Below are 24,301 nucleotides of genomic sequence, written 5' to 3' on the forward strand. Positions count from 1 at the left end.
GGGTAATAATTTTTGAGCATCATTTCCATGTCCATCATTAAAATAAGTGCTATGATAACTAGAAGCTCTCAAATTATAGGAAAAAATAAACAATTATAACAATCTGATAATTCTACAAAGATATATAAGGCATATTTAGGCCTTTACCTACCCTGGATATGCTATATGCACTTACTGTAAGTTCTTATTTTGTATGTATTACATGAAGTTCAAATGTAAATCGTGTATCACAAATATTAAAATAATTTTTAGGTACATTTAATAATTTGTATGCTTAATTCCTTTCTTTATGCTATTATGCCTGTTGACAATTTGTATGTCTTCTTTTAGGAAATACCTATTCAGGTTCTTTGCACATTGTTTATAGATTGATTTATTCATTACTATTGAGTCACATGAATTCCTTATATATTTTAGATATTAACTCCTTATCAGATATATAGTTTGCAAATATTTCCCCTATTCTGTTGGTTGCCTTTTCATTTTGTTGTTTATTTTCTTTGCTGTGTACTAGCTTTTTAGTTTGATACAAAGTCACTTATTTTGGCTTTAACTATCTGTGCTTTTGGTGTCATAGCCAAAAAATTATTTCCCAGACCAAGATCAAAAGATTTTGCCTGTTTTTTTTTTTTTTCCAGTAGTTTTAAGGCTTCAGGTCTTCAGTCTTAATTTACTCCATCTTGAGTTGCTTTTTTGTATATGGTGTAAGATGTGTCCAATTTTATTATTTTGCAAGTGGATATTCAGTTTTTCCAATACTATTTGTTGAAGAGACCATTATTTCCCCATTGTGTGTTCTTGCCACCCTTGTCAAAGATCAGTTGACCAGAGATGCATGAATTTCTGGGCTTTCTATTCTAGTCATCTCAATGTCAGTTTTTATGCCAGTACCAGGCTGTTTTGATTACTATCACTTTGTAGTATAGTTTGAAATCAGAGAAAATTTTGTTATTCATGCTCAAGATCACTTTGGCTAATCAGGAGTTTTTTGTGGTTCCATATGAATTGTAGAGTTGTTTTATTTCTGTGAAGAATGGCCATGAGATTTTGATAAGGATTGCACTGAATCTCTTGATTGCTTTGGGCAGTATGGACATTTTAACAATACTAATTTTTCATGTCTGTATAAGGCAAGTCTGCCCACTCTCATCACTGCCAACAGAGACACTTTTACTTCTTCCTTTCTGATTTGGATGCCTTTTCTTTTTCTTGCCTAATTACTCTGACTACAAATCTAGTAGAATTGTAATGTTAGCAGTGAACCATTCATATGTTAACTTCACTCTGTTGAGGTAAGTTCCTTCAATATTTATTATTTTGTTGAGACTTTGTCATGAATGGATATTGAACTTTGTGAAATACTTTTTCTGCATCAACTAAAATAATCATGTGGTATTTGCCTTTCATTTTGTTAATGTGTTAGATCACATTGATTAATTTGCCTATGTCCTAACACACTTGCATCCCAGGGATAAAGCCTACTTGGTCATAGTGTATGATTATTTTTAATGTACTGAATTTGATTTGCTAGTGTTTTGTGGAGAATTTTTGCATCTGTAGTCATCAGGGATATTGACCTATAGTTTCCTTGTAGTGTCTTTGTCTGATTTTGATATCAGGAAGATGCCGGCCTTATAAAATGAGTTTGAAAGGATTCCCTCTTCTATTTTATGAAAGAGTTTAAGGAGGATTGGTATTAATTCTTCTTTAAATATTTGGTAGAATTTGCCTGTGAAGCAATCTCATCTTGGGCCTTTATTTTTGGAAAAGTTTTTAGTTACTAATTCTTTATATTTGTTACTGGTTTGTTCAGGCTAGTGTTGTTCAAATCAGTCACTTACTTTTTGCCTATATATTCTATTCAGAATTTTAAGTGGGATATTGAAGTCAGCTTCTATTGAGATATGTCAACACTTGCTTTATATTTTTAACTGCTTTGATGTTGAGTATATATTTATAATTGTAATATCATCTGGTAAATTGACCCATATATCATTATCTAGTGACATTTTTTGTCTCTAGGCAGTTCTAAACTTATAGCATATTTTGTCTGATATAAATATACCCATCTCTGCTTTCTTTTGGTTACCATTTGCATGAGGTATCTTATTCTATTCCTCTACTTGCAGCCTTTGTGTATCTCTAAATCTAAATTGGTTTTCTTGTAGATGGCATATCACTTGATCTTATTCTTATTTATTATTATTTTTTTTAAGATTTTATTTATTTATTAGAGAGTGAGCGAGAGAGAAACAGCATGAGAGGGGAGAGGGTCAGAGGGAGAAGCAGGCTCCCCACTGAGCTGGGAGCCCGATGCGGGACTCGATCCCAGGACTCTGGGATCATGACCTGACCCGAAGGCAGTTGCTTAACCAACTGAGCCACCCAGGTGCCCTATCTTATTCTTATTTAAAATCAATTTAGCTACTCTATGCCTTTTGATTAATAAATTTAATCCATTTATATTTAAAATAATTATCAATTGTGGGTTTAATACTGTCATTTTTAAATTTTCTATCTGATTTGCAGTTGTTTTGTTTCTTTCTTCCTCTCTTGCTGTCTTCCTTTTTTTTTAAATTTTGAGATACAATTGACATATAGCACTGTTCAAGTTACACAGTATGACTTGACTACATACATTGTGAAATGATTATCAAAATGCGTTTAATTAACATCCAGCACTTCATATAGTTGTAATTTTTTTCCCTTTTAATGAGAACTTTTAAGATTTTTTTGCTTAGGAACTTTCAAATATATCATAAAGCAATGTTAACTATAATCATCATATTGTACTTATTTATAAGTTTGTACCTTTTGACCACCCTCTCCCAATTCCCCATCCCCCAATCTCCATGCCTGTTAACCAGAAATCTGACCTCTTCTTCAATAAGTTTGTTTTTATATTCCATGTATAAGTGAGATCTTAAAGTATTTGCCTTTCTCTGATTTTACTTACCAAATGCCCTCAAGTTCCATCCATGTTGTCACAACTGTAGGACTTCCTTTTTATGGATGAATAGTATTCCATTGACATAGGCCATATTTTCTTTATACATTCATCTGTCAATAGACACTTAGGTTATTTTCAGGTCTTACCTATTGTAAATAATGCTGCAAAAAAATATGGGAGTCCAGACATCTCTTCAACATAGGGACTTCATTTCCTTCAGAAACAGTCCCACAGGTAGAACTGCTGAGTCAAATGTCAGTTCCATTTTTAATTTTTTGAGGAAACTCCATACTGTTTTCCATAATGGCTGCACCAGTTTACATTCCCACCAATGGTGCACAAAGCTTCCCTTTTCTCCATACCCTTTGCTGGGCATTTGCTGTCTTGTCTTTTTGATGACAGCCATTCTACCAGATATGAGGTGATATCTCATTGTAGTTTTGATTTGCTTTTTCCCTGATGATCAGTGATGTTAAACATCTTTTATGCACCAGTTACCTACTTAAATGTATTTTTTAAAAAGAATGAGGTCCTTTGCCCATTTTTAAATTGAATTGTTTTACTATTGAGTTACAGGAGTTCTTTTTTTAATATTTTGTATATTAACCCCTTCATAGATATACAATTTACAAATATTTTCTTCCATTCCATAGATTGTCTATTAATTTTGTTGACTGTTTCTTTGACTGAGAAATTTTTTAGTTTCATGTAGTAGCTCCACTTTTTTTGTTGTTGTTGCTGTGCTTTAGGTATCCTGTCCAGAAAAAAGTCATTGCCACAACCCATGTGAAGAAGTTTTTCCCTATGTTTTTTTCTGCGAGCTTTACAGTTTCCAGTCCTGGATTTAAGTATTTAATCCATTCCAAATAAACTTTTTTGAGTGGTGTAAAATATGGGTTTAGTTTCATTCTTTTACATGTGAACATCCAATTTTTCCAACACAATTGACTGAAGAGACAGTCTTTTCTCCATTGAGTTTTCTTGGCTTTTTTCTTAAATATTAGATGACTGTATATGCATGGGTTTATTACTGGGCTCTTGTTCTGTTCTATCTGCCTGTTCTATATCAGTACCACACTGGTTCACTTACTATAGCCTTATAATATAGTGTGAAATTATCTTTTGTGTATCTATTATGTTTTCTATTTGCAATTAGCTTGAGGTTTACATAAAACATCTTATTGTTATAACTATCTCTTTTAAGTTAACAACTTCAATTGCACAAAAAAACTGTATTTTTACTCTGCCTACATGTTTTTGTTCTTATAGTTAAAGTATATCTTTTATATTGTGTACTCATTAACAAACTTTTATCTTTTATAGTAGGGTTTAAAGGTAATTTATATGCCATCAATGTTACAATATTACATTAATTTATATTTGTCTATATATTTACATTTAGCAATGAGGCTTATGCTATCATGTGCTTTCACATTGCTGTTCAGCGTGTTTTCATTTTAAATTGGCTAATTCCCTTAAGCATTTTGTATCAGGCCTGTTGGTGATTATATAGTTGTGCATTTTTGTTTTGTTTTGTTTATGCTTGGGAAAAACTTGCTTCTTCATCTTAAAATAATTTTGACATGTAAATTATTCTTGGTTTTGTGTGTGTAAGTTTCTTTTAGCACTTGAATGTATCATCTCACTTTTTCCTGGCCTGTAAAGTTCCTACTGAGTAATTCACTGATAGTCTTACAGTTGTTCCCTTACATGTACAGTCAATTTTTTCTTTCTGCTTTCAAAATTGTTTTTCTCCTTGACCTTTAACTATTTAATAATAAAGCATCTCACTGTAGTCTTGAGTTGATCTTATTTGGGGATTTTAAAATATCATGAATCTATATGTTCATTTTCTTCTCAAGATATGGAAAGTTTTCAGGGTGGCTTTGGCTGGCTCTGAGGGAGAATAGCACAGACTCCAGGCACCTCATCAGCTAAGCTCAGAGTCAGCCAAGACTGCGGGTCTCCTCAGCAGCCAAATTTTGAGTAACCATGGCAATAGAAAGGGTTGCTGGGGTTCTCAGTGGCAATGGATGCATGCATCTTTTTACTGTTATTTTCTTGACCACTGCAGTTAGTCATGGCCTAGGGGATCTATCTTAGCATAGGGTACCAGGGTGTGGGCCTACAATGTTGGTGTGGGTCCAAAATGCAAGTGTGGACAGACTAATATTGGTATATGTGTCTGGGTCACATGTGTATATATGGTGGTGACAGTTCTGGGGCACAGATGCACATGAGGATATGGTGACACCATTGTCTGGGGTTGAGCATGTACAGAAGGACCACAGAGCTAGAGTTTGGGGGATGGGAAAGTACAAAGCAGTGGTGACAGTGGGGACTGGTATATGGCTGATATGTGGTGGTTGTGACACTGGGTCTGTATAATATATATATATGGAATGGCCACAAACCTGGAGTATGGGAACCTGGCACATGCAGAGCAGCAATGATACTTGGGGATTCATGAGCAATGGCAGCACCAGGGTCCAGGGCATGGGAACACATGGAAAATCATGGATCCGGCATTTTGAGCATGGACATGGTGGCACCAGGATGGGGTGTGGGGCACAAAGCAGTAGTTGTGTGGGGAAAAAGCAGTAGTTTGTTCTCTGTGGGTACACACTGACATGGACTTCAAGTAGGTCTATCAGCTGTGATCTGCATTGGTCAAGACTAGAGGTGAGGGTAACTCGTGTTGAAAGTGGTGATTTTCCACTAGTGGTATAGACTTCTGGGGTCCTTCTCTTTTTCCATTCCTTGTGGGGATGCTACAGCAGACTAGATCCCTCTTGGTGCTGAGCTATGCTGGACTGGGGCATGCAGTGACACAGATAAAATTCCTCCTACACTTTCCTATTTGTTTGTGTGTATGAGTTTCAAGGGGTACTCCAGCTTCTTTTTTGTATTCTGGTGGTCTCCCAGAGATATTTTCATCAATAAGTAGTTTTTAATTTTTATTTTTGTGGCAAAGGTCAAACATTGGGATTTCCTGGTACATCATTCTTGATCTTATCCTGCTTATTTCCTTTGATTAAAAATATAACTAATATGTTTTAACAATCATATAATTTTTACTTAATTCTATTGGCAAAAGATGTATTATTATATAATAATAAATGGATTAGGTATGTATGGATGAGTGAGGAATAAGTAATGAATAAGGAATGGTATTACAGAAAGCTAATGTTTGCCAGTTTAAATATAGACCCGGGTCTTCAACTTTCTAAACATTTGTGAATTTATAGGTATATCACAAATCATGAGAATAATTACTAAATCCAAAGGGTGGATGTTGGATTAATTTTTCTCTAAAATTATTTGTAACTGTTTACACACTCATGACTATTAGTCCTCTGGGGTCACTGCTCTCTTGACTATAAACCTCTTAAGGATTATACTTTAATAGTCTTTGTTTAAAAATATCTTTATTCCTCAATATGAACCTAAAATAACTTCTATGTCTATATCATGGTTAAATAGGATTGTACAGGTTATTGGACTTCAACATTTATATTATCCAGCATTTTATGGAGTTTGCCAAGAATGATTGGCACTATAGTGGAGATTCTCAAATTGTAAAATTAAACAGTGTTAGGAGGGAAACTTTAGAGTTTACAGTTTTACTTATTATTAAAGCTGTTTGATATTTAAGAGATTTTTATTAATATTAGAAAAAATATTGTATAAATTTGGCAAATTAAATATAAAAAGCTTAGATATTTACTGGTCTTGTCCAAAATTATTATCTGACTCATTTGTTGTGATTTTAATAGACTACCTTGTAAAAAAATGTTGATTCACTATGGTTTACCAACTTATCAATTACCACCCTTTCAAAATCTATTCTTTAGGAGATTATATTTACATAGTTATCATAACATAGGCACAATTTTGATATATCAAAACTATTCAACTGGATTGCTAAACTTCATAATGATAATATTAAGTATATAACAGATTTGACTAGCAATAATTTTATATCCATTCTTCTAAGATTTTAGATAGTACTAAATATGTACCTGATACATTTAAAATATTAAAATATTTAATCATTGAATTGATATTTTCCAAGTTTATAACAATTAGAATTTTTAATATATGTGCAGTTAAACAACTTTTTTTTCACACAGCACAGTCTTAACATTTTATCCATGGATGATTTTGAATGGCTGCTTAAATTAATTTTCATTATCAACCATCATTCTTGCTCTCTCTCATATATGTAAAAGTAACTTATATAGTTTCAATCATATTGAACCAAATATTTTATTTTCCCCGAATTTCTAGTCATGTAAAACATGTCCATAAAATCAAAATAAACACTGGCTCTATTTTCAGTCTGGCAAGACTCAAAAGAAGGCCAGTTATATTGTGTTATAGGTACCACCAGTAAACCTAAAGAGAAGTATTCTTGATTTCAAAAGTCAGTTTTAGCAAAAGTAGAATTTTGATAGGAAACACAGATATATCCATATAACATAGACAAATACATGTACCAGTTTCTCATTTTGCCCTCAGAAACCTAAAATATGGCCTAATTACTGGGTCTTTTGATATGCAATAGGGAAGAAAAGCTGTAGGGGGATATCCACTATTGGTTGCTAACTCAAAATTTTAGTTTTTAAAATTATATTCCTCAACTTTAGATCTCAGTTTTTAACTTTTGAAAGTCAATAGGAGTTTAAAAGATTATTTAATGATATATGGCAGAAAATTTTGGATAGGGTACTTATATCTTTGCTCTGTATTGAGTCAGATTCTTCCCACACATCTGAAATTCATCTCTTATTTCCCTTAGAGGACATGCCAAGGAAGTCTTATGCCTTCTCTAAATCATATACGGCTGGTGGGCTGCTTAAATACTATATTGGTTCTTAACACTAGTATATTAGAGGGCTGAACCCAAGTTGAATTATTAAAGTTCAAAATCATTTATAAAATGTCATCACCAGGAGCATTTACTTATCTATCATACCAAAATGCCATTAACATTCACATCTCAAACATCAAAGGATAAACTAGCTTTACTCCCACTAGGAAAGAGAGCTGTTAGAGATCCACATTCCTCCAAAGACATTTCATGGATTTGTGACTATCAGACACTTTTCACATTCAAATCCTCCTAAAATTTTAGTCACATTTTTCTTTTAAGACTTAAAATTTGTGTTTTTTGCTTTAATAATTCCTCAGAGTCCTTAAACATTGACTTTTAATAAACAGTAATGGTGAGGATTGGGATTTTTAACCAAATAAACACAATCATCATTGCTTTACAATGATGTTTGGTTCTCAGTAAATTTACAGTTGATATTAAAATGTCTTTTTTTTTTTCCTGATAACACCATTGAAGAGAAATGTTTAAGAACTAATGTGTAGGTAGAGGTAATGTAAGATGGCTGCTCAGGAAGATCCTGAACTCAACTTTTCCCATGAGCACAACACATCTACGGATACATAAGGCACAATTCCTTCTGAACATCCTTGATAACTAGCTGAAGAGCTCCTCTACAATAAGGGATAAAATGAGACATCTCTGTCAATGAGACAGAGATGTGATCTTGCCAAAATCCCCATGTCCAGCACAACAAATCTACCAACAGGAGGGTTCTCACAAATATCAAATTCCTCCCTGAGAAGCGAGGGCTTTGTACCCTACATTAGGCATCACAATGTTAGGCACCTGAGCTAGAGAGATGAGCTACTTGTTCAAACCAACAAGCTTACATCCACGAGAATCATAGGGTCATAGAGAATGAAGTAGGTGATCTTAAGAAACAAACTGAGGGTTACAGAAGGGAGGGGTGGGGGGATGGAGTAACTGGGTGATGGGTATTAAGGAGGGCATGTGTTGTGATGAGCAGTGGGTGTTATATGCAACTAACGAATCATTGAACACTACATCAAAAACTAATGATGCACTATATGTTGGCTAACTGAACATAATAAAAAATAGAAAAAAGAAAACAGTGAAGTGAAGATAACAGAAAAAAAAAAAAAAAGAGCACATGTGTGGATATCTTGCACTGGGACCCAGCCAAAAAAGCAGTGGTTTGAAAAGAGCCTAGACCATATGTGAAGGAAATTCATTTGCTAATCTTAATTTGCCAGAGGGGCAAAAGCATACTGGCACTCTCCAGGGACAGTGGTGCTGACAGGAACAATTTTTACACTGTCTTTCTACCTTGCTAGTGCCAGAACTGGCAGTTGCCATTTTTGCAATCACATTCTAGCTTGCCCAAATCTCCTCCCTGGTCATAGCCAGAGCTCCACCAGAGATATCAAGTGAATGCCTTGTCCCCTGTGCTACTGCTGCAGTGGTGGCAGACAAATGCCTCATCTTACTATATCCCTTTTGTGGCCCCAAAAGGGCCAGCAGGTGGGTGTCCGATCCTCTTCATGGCCCCCCAAATCCAGCAGACATACACAGCCTGTAATAGGCAATGTCATTTGAGTGCTGGGCTCAGGAAGCCAGGGAGTATTGTTTTTCTGAGCCCCATGGGCCTAAAAGAATCAAAGAGACACTTCAAGAAATGACCAGATTAAATGCAAGATTAAATGATAAGGTTCATAACCTACACAGGGCCACCCATTCAAGACCAGGAGAGAGCTGTTTCAATGAATACATAGAAACAAACATAAGCAGCCAAGCAAAATTAACAGAAGAATATTTTCCAAATGGAAGAAGGAGATAAAACTCCAGAAAAAGCCTCAATGAAATAAAGGTAAATAATTTACTTGCTAAAGAGTTCACAATGATGCTTACTGTACTCAAGAGAAAAATGAACAAAGAGAGAACTTCAATAAAGAGAAAATATAAGTATAAAAAGAGGTCATAGAGCTGGAGAGTATAATAATTGAACTGAAAAATAGTAGCCAACTAAGGAGAAGAATCAATGATCTGGAAGACAGGGCATTGGAACCCACTCAGAGCAGCAAAAAAAAAAAAAAAAAAGAAAGAAAGAAAAGAAAAGTTCAAAAAATGAAGATAATTGAGGGAACAATGGGACAACATCAAGTGGAATAATACTTACATTATAGGGGTTCCAGAAAAAATAGGGATAGAAAGGGGTAGAAAACTTATTTGAAGGTATCATGGTGGGGAAGGAAAGAGATATCCAAATTCAGGAAGCCCAGAGAATTCCAAATAAGATGAACCTAAAGAGATCTTCACCAAGACACACTATAAGGAGCATGTCAAATGTTAAAGAAAGAGATCCCAGGGTCCTGGGATTGAGCCCCGCATTGGGCTCCCTGCTCAGCAGGAAGCCTGCTTCTCTCTCTCCCACTCCCCCTGCTTGTGTTCCTGCTCTTGCTATGTGTCTCTGTCAAATAAATAAAATCTTAAAAAAAAAGTTAGAGAAAGTATCTTAAATGTAGCAAGAGAAAAACAACTTGTCATGTAAAAGGGATCTGGCACAAGGCTATAAGCATAATTATCAGCAGAAATTTTACAGGCCAGAGGGAGTACAAGGATATATTCAAAATGCTAAAAGCAAAACACTTATAACCATGAATATTCTAGCTGGCAAGATTATAGTGAATAACTGAAAGCCATATAAAGAGTTTTTCAGACATACAAAAGCTGTCAGAGTTCATCATCACTAAAACAGCCCTAGAAGAAATGTTAAAGGGACTTTTTTAACCTGAAAAGAAAGAGCACTAATTACTAATAAGAAAACATATAAATGTAAAAATCTCACTGATAATGGTAAATATGTAAAGGAAGTGGATTAATCACTTATAAAACTAGTATAGAGGCTAAAAGAAAAAGTAGTAAAATTATAACTACAATAATTAGGTAAGGAATACACAAAATAAAAGATGTAAAATACAATATCAGACATATAAAACACAGAAGGGAGAGTATAAATGCAGAGTTTTAGAATGTGTTCAAAATTAACTTGCTATCAGTTTAAAAGACTGTTATATACCCCAATTTTTATAGCAGCAATGTCCACAATAGCCAAACTATGCAGAGCCTCGATGCCCATCAATAGATGAATGGATAAAGAAGATGGGGTATATGTATACGATGGAATATTATGCAGCCATCAAAAAATGACATCTTGTCATTTGCAATGACATAGATGGAACTAGAGAGTATTATGCTAAGTGAAATAAGTCAATCAGACAAAGAAAATTATCATATGATCTCACTGATATGAGGAATTTGAGAAACAAGACAGAGGATCATAGGGGAAGGGAGGGACAAATGAAACAAGACTAAACCAGAGAGGGAGACAAACCATAAGAGACTCTTAATCTCAGGAAACAAACTGAGGGTTGCTGGAGTGGAGGGGGGGTGGGAGGGATGGGGTGGCTGGGTAATGGGCATTGGGGAGGGTATGTGCTATGGTGAGTGCTGTGAATTGTGTAAGACTGATGAATCACAGACCTGTACCCCTGAAATAAATACATTATATGTTCATAAGAAATATAAAAAATAAATAAATCTTAGAAAAAGACTTTTATATATATATAAACCATTATATGTGAGCCCCATGGTAACCACAAAACAAAAACCTATAAGGATACATAAGACATAATGAGCAAGAATCTAAACATAACACTATAGAAAGTCATCAAACCACAGGGGAAAAGAGCAAAAGATTAAAAGAACAGAAAGGACCTACAAAACAACCAGAAAATATTAACATGGCAATGAGAACATATTTAGTCATCAATACCTTAAATGTAAATGGACTAAATTCTCCAATCAAAAGACAGAGTTGCTAAATAAAGATGTATCCATACATTGCCTAGAAAAGATTCACCTCATATTTAATCATACAAACAGACTGAAAGTGAAGGGATGCAAAAGTCTTTATCATACAAAGCAAAGTAAAAAGAAATCTGGGGCAGCTATACTTATATCAGAACTTTAAAACAAAGATTAATAGAAGTCAGAGATAGCATTGCATAATTATGGAGGGGTCAATCCAACAAGAAAACAGAACACTTGTAAATATTTATGCACCCAACATAGGAGAACCTAATATATAAAGCAAATATTAAAAAACAAAGAAATTGACAGCAATATAATAGTAGGGCACTTTAGTACCATATTTACAACAGTGGATAGATCATCCAGGCAGAAAATCAATAAGGAAACAGTGGCCTTAAATGACATGTTAGACCAGATGGACTGAATAGATATATACAGGACATTCCAACTGAAAACAGTAAAATACATTCTTTTCAAGTGCACATGGAACATTCTCCAGAATAGATCATACATTAAGCCACAAAACAACTCTTAATAAATTTAAGATTGAAATCATATCAGTAGGGAGGGGCTAAGATGGTGGAGTAATAGGAGGACCCTAGGCTTGCCTCCTCCCTCAAACACAGCTAGATAAATATCAAGCTGTGTTGGGAGCTTGATATTTATTTTATTTATTTCTTGGGAATACCCAAGAAATCAACCTGCGAACTGACAGAACAAACTGTACAACTAGAGGGAGAGAAGGGACCACATCATGGAAGGTAGGAAGTATAGAGACATGGTTGGGAGAGAAATGGATCACAGATGCTGCAGACAGGAGGGAGCCCTGGTTGCAGAAAAAGGTGAGAGAGAGGAGTCCATAAGGGATTGCATAAGGAGAACACTTGTCCAAAGCCAGTGACTGAAAACAGAAGGGATGATTTTCGTGAGGTTTTGCAACCAGTGGGGCTCAAAGACTGGAGATTTACAGGCCCACAATGTGGCTGGTATAGAGCCCGGAGGGCACTGCAGTACTCCTATAGAAAAGGAAGGCAGGTAACCCAGGAGCAGATGGTGTAATCTAAGGATCAACTAAGATTCACTGAGAGATACTACCTTCTTCTTGGAGCACATATGAGAGAGGTGGCATTGCCTCTTCAGAGGTAAAAGAGCTGGTGTGCCATTTTCCTCCATTGTCCCTCAACATAGGTGCAGAGACACCTGCTGAGGGTGGCTAACCTGGACACTGGTTGTTTCGTGTGCTTTGCTCCAAACCCCATGCTCCTGTGCTCTGGTGCAACTGCCTTTCTGGGTCAAATGTGCATCAATCCCAGCATGGTGAGCCCCTCATCATGGAGAACACAAGTCCCTACCACACCAGGTTCCTAAAATTTGGGGTTTTAAAACTCAGCAAGCCCAGCTGGGGTAGAGTCCAAAGTGCACTGCACTGCTCTAGGCAGGCAAGCAAACCAGACACAGACAGTGTGAAAACAGTGATCTGAAAAATGCCTAGGATGCACAAGGGGAATTTATTTGCTCTTCTGGAAGGGCTTCCCTGATAGCAATAAGCATGAACTCCCCTCTCCAGGGACAAAGGAGCTGGCTAGCACCATTTCTCTCCCCCACCCTTCAGCATAAACCAGTTTCAGTATAAAGAACAACACCAACACTGGCTGCCTAATCTGCTTAAACCAAGCCCCCCCACCCCTTGCTCCACACTCTGATGATACTGTTTTTCTCGGGCAAGTGTTCCTAACAGGACAGTGAGCCCCTCCCCCAGAAGACCAGCACAAACCTGTGCACACACCATGTCTATTAACCACAGAGACCTGCAAAGCTTCAGTTCTAGTGGAAATAGCATCAGATCTCTTTTAACAAGCAAACCAGAACACACTTAGTTAAAACTCACCTTGCTCTGGCCAAGATCCAAACACTCCCCACTGCAGGCAAGAAGAAACTCTACAGAGGACTGACCTGAGGGCTAGAGCAGCCGTAAAATAGCAGACTACACACAGCACACACCAGGACACTTCCTGACACCAGAGACACCATAAAACCATTACTCTCAAGAACAGGAAACATAACAGGCTTTCCTAACACAGAGAAGAAGAGACCTAGACAAAAATGCCAAGATGGAGGAATTCATCCCAAAAGAAAGAACAAAAAGAAGGCCAGGGATATTATCAAAACAGATATAATTAACATGCCTGATCCAGAATTTGAAGCATCAATCATAAGGATACTAGTGGGGCTTGAGAAAAGCACAGAAAACATAAGGGATACCCTTACTGCAGAGATAAAAGAGCTTAAAACCAATCCAGCTGAAATGAAAAATGCAATAACCAAGATTTGAAACTGACTGGATGTAATTACAAGGATGAGTGAAGCAGAGGAATGAATAAGTGATACAAAAGACAGAATTATGGAAAATAATGAAGCTGAACAAAAAAGGGAAAGAAAAATCTTGGATCACAAAAGTAAACTTAGGGGACTCAGTGACTCCGTCAAAAAAAACATTAATTTCATAGGAATCTCAGAAAAAGACAGCAGAGGGCGCCTGGGTGGCTCAGTTGGTTAAGCGACTGTCTTCAGTTCAGGTCATGATCCTGGAGTCCCAGGATCGAGTCCCACATCGGGCTCCCTGCTCAGCGGGGAGTCTGCTTTTCCCTCTGACCTTCCCCCCCTCTCGTGCTATCTCATTCTCTCTCTCAAATAAATAAATAAAATCTTAAAAAAAAAGAAAAAGACAGCAGAGAAAAGGGGGCAGATGGTCTACTAGAGGAAATTATAGCTGAAAACTTCCCTAATCTGGGAAAGGAAACAGACATCCAAATCCAGGAGGCACAGAAAACCTCTACCAAAATCAAGAAAAGCAGGCCAACACCAAGACACATTGTAGTTAAATTTGCAAAATATAAAGAACAAAATCCTAAAGCAGCAAGACAAAAGAAAATTACAAGGGAAGACCAGTAAGTTTAGCAGATCTCACCACAGAAACGCGATAGGCCAGAAGAGAGTGCATGATATATTCAATGTGATGAATGAGAAAAATATGCAGCCAAGAATACTCTATCCAGCAACACTAACATTCAGAATAGAAGGAGAAATAAATACAAACACAAACTAGAGGAGTTTGTGACCACTAAAGCAGCACTGCAAGAAATATTAAAGGGGACTCTGAGTGGGAAAGAAAGACCAAAAGCAACAAAGACTAGAAAGAAACAGAAAATCTCCAGAAACAATGACAACACAAGTAAAAAATGGCACTAAATTCATATCAGTAATTACTCTGAATGTAAATGGACCTAATGCTCCAAACAAAAGACACAGGGTATCAGAATGGATTAAAAAAAAAAAAAAAAAGACATCTATATACTGACTACAAGAGACTCCTTTTAGACTAAAGACACCTGCAGATGGAAAGTAAGGGGATAGAGAACCATCTATCATGCTAATGGACATAAAAAGAAAGCTGGAGTAGCCATACTATTATCAGACAAACTAGATTTTAGACCAAAGACAGTAATAGGAGATGAAGAAGGGCAGTATATCATAATAAAGGGGTCTATCCAACAAGAAAATCTAACAATTGTAAATATTTATGCCCCCAACTTGAAAGCACCCAAATACATAGAACAAATGATAACAAACATAAAGGAAATCATTGATAATAATACAAAAATAGTAGGGGACTTTAATACTCCACTTACACCAATGGACAGATCATCTAAGCAGAAAATCAACAAGGAAACAATGGCTTTGAAGGACACATGGGACTAGATAGGTTTGAAAGATATAATCAGAATGTTATATCCTAAAGGAGAATACAAATCTTTTCAAATGCACATGGGTCATTCTCAGACTAGATCACATACTAGGTCACAAATCAGGCCTCAACAAGTACAAAAAGATTGAGATCATGCCATGTGTATTTTCTCACCACAATGCTGTGAAACATTAAGTCAATCACAAGAAAAAATATGAAAAGACCACAAATACATGGAGGTTAAAGAACATCCTCATAAGGAATGAATGGGTCAACCAGGAAATTAAAGAAGAAATAAAATACACGGAAACAAATGAAAATGAAAATATGATGGTTCAAAACCTCTGGGATGCAGCAAAAGCAGTCCTAAGAGGGAAGTATATAGCTATATAGGCCTACCTCAAGAAACAAAAAAAATTTCAAATAAGTAACCTAACCTTACACCTAAAGGAGTTAGAAAAAGAACAACAAATGAAGCCCTAAAGCCAGCAGAAGAAGGCAAATAATAAAGATTAGAGGAAAAATAAATAATATAGAAAAAAAGAAACAGTAAAATCAATGAAAGCAGGAGCTGGTTCTTTGAAAAAATTAATAAAATTGGTAAACACCTAGCCAGACTTATCAAAAAGAAAGGACAAAGGACCCAAAATAAATGAAATCACAAATGACAGAGGATAAATAACAATCAATCCTACAGAAATACAATTACAAGACAAGAGTGAGAAAAATTATATGCCAACAAATTGGGCAATTTGAAAGGAATGGATAAATTCCTAGAAACATATAAACTACCAAAGCTGAAACAGGAAGACATAGAAAACTTGAACAAACAGATAACCAGCAAAGAAATTAAATCAGTAATAAAAAATCTCACAATGAACTCTAGAGCCAGACAGCTTCCCAGAGGAATTCTACCTAACAGTTATAGAAGAGTTAATACCTATTCTTCTCAAACTGTTCCAAACAATAGAAATGGAAGGAAAACTTCCAAACTCATTCTATTAAACCGACATTACCCTGATTCCAAAACCAAAGACTCCACTAAAAAAAAGAAAACCACAAGCCAATATCCCTGATGAACATGGATGCAAAAATTGTCAACAAAATACCAGCAAATTGAATCCAACAGTGCATTAAAAGAACCATTCACCACAATCAAGTGGGATTTATTCCTAGGTTGCAAGGAGTGGTTCAATATTCACAAATCAATCAAGGTGATATACCACATTAATAAAAGGAAGGATAAGAACCATATGATCATTTCAATAGATACAGAAAAAGTACTTGACAAAGTATAATATCCATTCTTGATAAAAACTCTCAACAAAGTAGGTTTAGAAGGGACACCTCAACATCATAAAGGCAATATATGAAAAACCCACAGCTAATATCATCCTCAATGGGGAAAAACTGAGAACTTTTTCTCTGTGTTTAGGAAAAAGACAGAGAGGTCCACTCTCACCACTGTTATCTAACACAGTACTGGATAGGCAACTGGGTGGCTCAGTTGGTTAAGCATCCAACCCTTGATTTTGGCACAGGTCATGATCTCAGGTTCGTGAGATCAAACCCTGTGTCAGGCTCTGTGCTGGGAAAGAGTCTGCTTAAGATTCTCTCCCATTCTCTCTGCCTCTCGTTATAAGCTCTCTCAAATAAATAAATAAATAAAAGTGAACATAGTACTGGAAGTCCCAGCCACAGCAATCAGACAACAAAAAGAAATAAAAGGCTTCCAAATCATCATAGAAATCAAGCTTTCACTATTTATGGACTACATGATACTATATTTTAGAAAACCCAAAGACTCCATCAAAAAATTGCAAGAATAAATGAATTCAGTAATACCACAGGATACAAAAATCAACATAAAGAAATCTGTTGCATTTTTAAACACTAATAATCAAGCAGCAGAAAGAGAAATCAAGGAATCAATCCCACTTATAATTACGCCAAAAACCCTAAGATATTTGGAATAAACTTAACCAAAGAGGTGGAAGACCTATACTCTGAAAACTATAGACCATTTATGAAAGAAACTGAAGAAGACAAAAAGAAATGGAAAAACATTCCATGCTCATGGATTGGAAGAATAAATGTTAAAATGTCTATACTACCCAAAGCAAGCACATTTAATGCAATCCCTATCAAAATAACATAAGCATTTTTCACAGAGCTAGAACAATCAATCTTAAAATTTGTATGGAATCTGGGGCGCCTAGGGTGGCTCAGTCATTAAGCATCTGCCTTCAGCTCAGGTAATGATCCCAGAGTCCTGGGATCGAGCCCCATGTTGGAATCCCTACTCAGTGGGAAACCTGCTTCTCCCTCTCCCACTGCCCCTGGTTGTGTTCCCTCTCTCATTGTCTCTCTCTGTCAAATAAATAAATAAAATCTTTTAAAAAATTGTATGGAAGCATAAAGGACCCTGAAGAGACAAAGTAACCCTGAAAAGGAAAAACAAAGCTGGAGGCATCACAATTCCAGTCTTCCAGTTATATTACAAAGCTGTAGTGATCAAAACTGTATGGTATTGGCACAAAAAGCCACAAGGATCAATGGAACAGAATAGAAAACCCAGAAATGGACCCACAACTATATGGTCAACTAATCTACAATGCAGGAAAGAATATCCAATGGAAAAAAGATAGTCTCTTTAACAAATGGTCTTGAGGAAACTGGACAGCAACATACAAAAGAATGAAACTGGACCACTTTCTTACACTATACACAAAGGTAAATTCAAAATGGATAAAAAGGGGCACCTAGGTGGCTCAGTCGTTAAGTGTCTGCCTTTGGCTCAGGTCATGATCTCAGGGTCCTGGGATCCAGCCCCACATCGGGATTCCCGCTCAGCGGGGAGCCTGCTTCTCCACCTCCCACTCCCCCGGCTTGTGTTCCCTCTCTCGCTGTATCTCTCTCTGTCAAATAAATAAATAAAATCTTAAAAAAAAAATGGATGAAAAGACCTAAATGGGAGACATCACAATCCTAGAGGAGAACACAAACACCAACCTCTTTGACATCAGCTATAGCAACTTCTTACTAGATATGTCTCCAGAGGCAAGGGAAACAAAAGCAAAAATGAAGTATTGGGATTTCATCAAGATAAAAAGCTTCTGCATAGAAAAGGAAACAATCAACAAAACTAAAAGGCAACCTTCAGAATGGAAGAAGATATTTTCAAATGACATATCTTATAAAGGGATAGTATCCAAAATGTATAAAAAAAACTTATCAAACTCAACATTCCAAGAAATAATCCAGTTAAGAAATGGACAGAAGACATAGAAAGTTTTCCTAAGACATACAGATCGTCAAGAAACACATGAAAAGATGTTCAATATCAATCATCATCAAGGAAATACAAATCAAAACCACAATAAGATACCACCTCCCACATGTTAGTATGGCTAAAATTAACAACACAGGAAACAACAGATGTTGGTGAGAATGCTAAGAAAGAGGAATCCTCTTACTGTATTGGTGGGGATGCAAACTGTGCAGCCACTGTGGAAAACAGTATGGAGGTTCCTCAAAAAGTTAAAAATAGAGCTACCCTATGACAATTTCACTACTAGGTATTTACCCAAAGGACATAAAAATACAGATTCAAAGGGGTACATGCACCCTGATGTTTTCAGCAGCATTATTACCAATAGCCAAATCATGGAGAGAACCCACATGTCCATCAGCCGATGAATGGGTATAGACATAAACACACACAAGATGAAATATCACTCAGCTATCAAAAAGAATGAAATCTTGCCATTTGCAATGACATGGATGGAGCTAGAGAGTCTAAATGCTAAGTGAAATAAGTTGGAGAAAGACAAATACCATCTAACAGACTCTTAACTAAAGAGAACAAAGTGCAAGATGCTGGAGGGGAGGTGGGTGGGGAAATGGGTTTTAAGGAGGGCACTTGTGATGAGCACTGGGTGTTATATGTAAGCGATGAATCACTAAATTCCACTCCTGAACCTAATATTACACTGTATGTTAACTGGAATTTAAATAAAAACTTGAAACTAAAACAACAAAAAAGAATTCTGTAGATACCATCTCAAAAAAATAGGTTAAGACATAGTTTAAAACATGCATATTTAGATTTCCTGGAAATAAAACAAGAGAGTAGCAAAGTAGAGATCTATGTAGAATATCAATCTGCAGATTCTAATTGTCTTGTTCGGCTTCTAATTATGCTATTATGCTCAAGCCTCAGGGGGAAGATCAGCTTCTGGCAAGAGTGCAGACAGAATGTTTTTTCCTAATTACAAGGATCCAGGGTCTCATTTCCTGCTTCTTTTTCCCTTCTTTCCCAGCCTCTCTTTGTGTTTTAGTTCTCCATAGAACAGACCCCTTCTACTAAATGCCTTCCAAATACCCCCTTTTTTATTCCAACATCACTAGGGCAATTTCCTATCCACCATCCCTCAGGTACCTGTTTTCTGTAAAATAAGATCAAATCAAACTTGTGTCCTAACCTGTCTCTAATATTAAATGTTCTTACCTGATGTTCTTCTTTGAGGGCAGAGCTGGAATGAAGGCATTGGGCACTGCAATTGCTAGGCCAGAATTTTTATCTACTCCAAATACCAGAGCGACAATTACTTACATTTTAAATGCAGAATTTGACATATCTAGTGTCATTAAATCTTTACTAAATATGTGTGCAGAGAATAACACTTCTGCCCTAATTAAGGTAAAGGTTATAAGTGAGAAGTATTATCAAGCAATATTATGTATTACATCGATACCATTTAAAGTCTGATTCTTGTCATCCTACAGGAAATGAAAACACAATCTATGCATAGTGATGCATAAATGGCTTAAAAAATAATTCCTATCACCAATTACCTTACCACTACTGTGTAAAATCCGGTATTTATTTTTAAATATTAGGACAAAAGTGTATTCATGGTTATGTGCATTGGAATTTTCATCTCAAAATTATAATTTATCTTACAACAAACTAAGAAAAAAGTAAAAACAATTTGATTTCTGTGAAGGAACAAGATGGTGGAGGAGTAGTAGATCTAATTTAATCTGGCCCCAGGAATTCAGCTAGTTAGAGATCAAACCATTCTGAACACCTATGAACTCAAAAGGAGAACAAAGAAAAGAATAGCAGCAACTCTGTGAACAGAAAAGCAACCGCTTTCTGGAAGGGCTCTTCTGATTTGTTTAGTGCATATTTCTCTGGCGTCACTGTTACCCTGTTAGCATTTTGTACTCTCATTCATCTATTCTCCTCTGGACAAAATGACAAGATGATAAAAAATTACCTCCAAAAAAAAAAAAAGAAAAGAAAAGAAAAGAACAAGAGGCAGTACCAATGCCAGGGACCTAATCAATATGGATATTAATAAGATGTCAGAACTAGAGTTCAGAATGATGACTTTAAAGATTAGCTGGGCTTGAAAAAGCATGGAAGGGGGTGCCTGAGTGGCTCAGTCAGTTAAGCATCTGCCTTCAGCTCAGGTCATGATCCCAGGGTCCTGTGATTGAGCCCCACGTCGGGCTCCCTGCTCAGTGGGGACCCTGCTTCTCACTCTCCCTCTGCCTGCAGCTCTCTCTCTCACTGTCAAATAAATAAATAAAATCTTAAAAAAAAAAGCATAGAAGATATTAGAGAAACCCTTCTGGAGAAATAAAAGAACTAAAATCTAACCAAGTCAAAATCAAAAAGGCTATTAATGAGGTGCAATCAAAAAGGGAGGCTCTAACTGCTAGGATAAATGAGGCAGAGGAGAGAATTAGTGATATAGAAGACCAAATGATGGAAAATAAAGTTGAGAAAAAGAGAGATAAACAACTACTGGATCACGAGGGCAGAATTCGAGAGATAAGTGATACCATAAGACAAAACAATATTAGAATAATTGGGGATCCCAGAAGAAGAAGAAAAAGAGAGAGGGGCAGAAGGTATATTGGAGCAAATTATAGCAGAGAACTTCCCTAATATGGGGAAGGAAACAGGTATCAAAATCCAGGAGGCACAGAGAACCCCCCTCAAAATCAATAAAAATAGGTCAACACCCTGACATCTAATAGTAAAACTTATGAGTCTCAGAGACAAAGAGCAAATCCTGAAAGCAGCTTGGGAGAAGAGATATGTAACCTACAATGGTAGAAATATTAGATTGGCAACAGACCTATCCACAGAGACCTGGCAGGCCAGAAAGGACGAGCATGATATATTCAGAGCACTAAATGAGAAAAATATGCAGCCGAGAGTACTCTATCCAGCTAGGCTGTCATTGAAAATAGAAGGAGAGATAAAAAGCTTCCAAGACAAACAAAAACTAAAGGAATTTGCAAACACGAAACCAGCCCTACAAGAAATATTGAAAGGGGTCCTCTAAGCAAAGAGAGAGCCTAAAAGTAACATAGACCAGAAAGGAACACAGAAAATATACAGTAAGTCATCTTACTGGGAATACAATGGCACTAAATTTGTATCTTTCAATAGTTACCCTGAATGTAAATGGGCTAAATGCCCCAATCAAAAGATACAGGGTATCAGACTGGATTAAAAAACAAGACCCATCAAAATGCTGACTGCAAGAGATTCATTTTAGACCCAAAGACAGCCCCAGATTAAAAGTGATGGTGTGGAAAACCATTTACCATGCTAATGGACACCAAAAGAAAGCTGTGGTGGCAATCCTTATATCGGACACATTAGATTTTTAAACCAAAGACTATAATAAGAGGTGAGGAAGGATACTATATCATACTTAAAGGGTCTATCCAAGAAGGAGATCTAACAATTGTAAATATCTATGCCCCTAACATGGGAGCAGCCAATTATATAAGGCAATTAATAACAAAAGCAAAGAAACACATCGACAACAATACAATAATAGTGGGGGACTTTAACACCAACTTCACTGAAATGGACAGATCATCTAAGCAAAAGATCAACAAGGAAATAAAGACTTTAAATGACACACTGGACCAAATGGACTTCACAGATATATTCAGAACATTCCATCCCAAAGCAATGGAATACACATTCTTCTCTAGTGCCCATGGAACATTCTCCAGAATAGATCACAGCCTAGGTCACAAATCAGGTCTCAACTGGTACCAAAAGGCTGGGATCATTCCCTGCATATTTTCAGACCACAATGCTTTGAAAATAGAACTCAATCACAAGAGGAAAGTCAGAAAGAACTCAAATACATGGAAGCTAAAGAGCATCTTACTAAAGAATGAATGAGTCAACCAGGAAATTAAAGAAGAATTTAAAAATTCACGGAAACAAATGAATGAAAACACAACTGTTCAAAATATTTGGGATGCAGCAAAGGCAGTCCTGAGAGGAAAGTATATAGCAATACAAGCCTTTCTCAAGAAACAAGAAAGGTCTCAAATACACAACCTAACCCTACACCTAAAGGAGCTGGAGAAAGAACAGCAAATAAAGCCTAAACCCAGCAGGAGAAGAGAAATAATAAAGAGTAGAGCAGAAATCAATGAAATAGAAACCAAAAGAACAGTAGAACAGATCAACGAAACTAGGAGCTGGTTCTTTGAATGAATAAGATTGATAAACCCCTGACCAAACTTATCAAAAAGAAAAGAGAAAGGACCCATATATATAAAATCATGACTGAAAGAGGAAAGATCACAACCAACACCAAAGAAATGCAAACAATTATAAGAACATATTATGAGCAACTATATGCCAGCAAATTAGATAATCTGGAAGAAATGGATGTATTCCTAGAAATGTATCAACTACCAAAACTGAACCAGGAAGAAATAGAAAACCTGAACAGACCTATAACCACTAAGGAAATTGAAGCAGTAATCAAAAATCTCCCAAAAAAACAAAAGCCCAGGGCCAGATGGCTTCCCAGGGGAATTCTACCAAACATTTAAAGAAGCATTAACACCTATTCTTCTGAAACTGTTCCAAAAAATAGATTGGAAGGAAAACTTCCAAACTTGTTTTTTGAGGCCGCCATTACCTTGATCTCCAAACCAGACAAAGACCCCATCAAAAAGGAGAATTACAGACGAATATCCTTGATGAACATGGATGCAAAAATTCTCACCAAAACACTAGCCAATAGGATCCGACTGTACATTAAAAGGATTACTCACCACGACCAAGTGGGAGTTATCCCCCGGCTGCAAGGTTGGTTCAACATCCTCATATCAATCAATGTGATACAATACATTAATAAAAGAAAGAACAAGAACCATATGACCCTCTCAATAGATGCAGGAAAAGCATTTGACAAAGTATAGCATCCTTTCTTGATCAAAACTCTTCTGAGTATACGGATAGAGGGTACATACCTCAATATCATAAAAGCCATCTATGAAAAACCCACAGCAAATATCATTCTCAGTGGGGAAAAACTGAGAGCTTTCCCCCTAAGGTCAGGAACACAGCAGGGATGTCCACTATCACCACTGCTATTCAATAGAGTATTAGAAGTCCTGGCCACAGCAATCAGACAACAAAAAGAAATAAAGGGAATCCAAATTGGTAAAGAAGAAGTCAAACTCTCACTCTTTGCAGATGATATGATACTTTGTGTGGAAAACCCAAAAGACTCCACCCCAAAACCGCTAGAACTCATACAGGAATTCAGTAAAGTGGCAGGATATAAAATCAATGCACAGAAATGAGTGGCATTCCTGTACACCACCAACAAGACAGAAGAAAGAGAAATTAAGGAGTCGATCCCATTTACAATTGCACCCAAAACCATAAGATACCTAGGAATAAATCTAACCAAAGAGGCAAAGAATCTGTACTCAGAAAACTATAAAAGACTCATGAAAGAAATTGAGGAAGACACAAAGAAATGGAAAAACATTCCATGCTCATGGATTGGAAGAACAAATATTGTGAAGA

The sequence above is a fragment of the Eumetopias jubatus genome, unplaced genomic scaffold, assembly GCF_037043125.1.
Source record: "Eumetopias jubatus isolate StellerSeaLion01/CBP00866 unplaced genomic scaffold, mEumJub1_p1.0 scaffold_1, whole genome shotgun sequence".
Classification (NCBI taxonomy): Eukaryota; Metazoa; Chordata; class Mammalia; order Carnivora; family Otariidae; genus Eumetopias; species Eumetopias jubatus.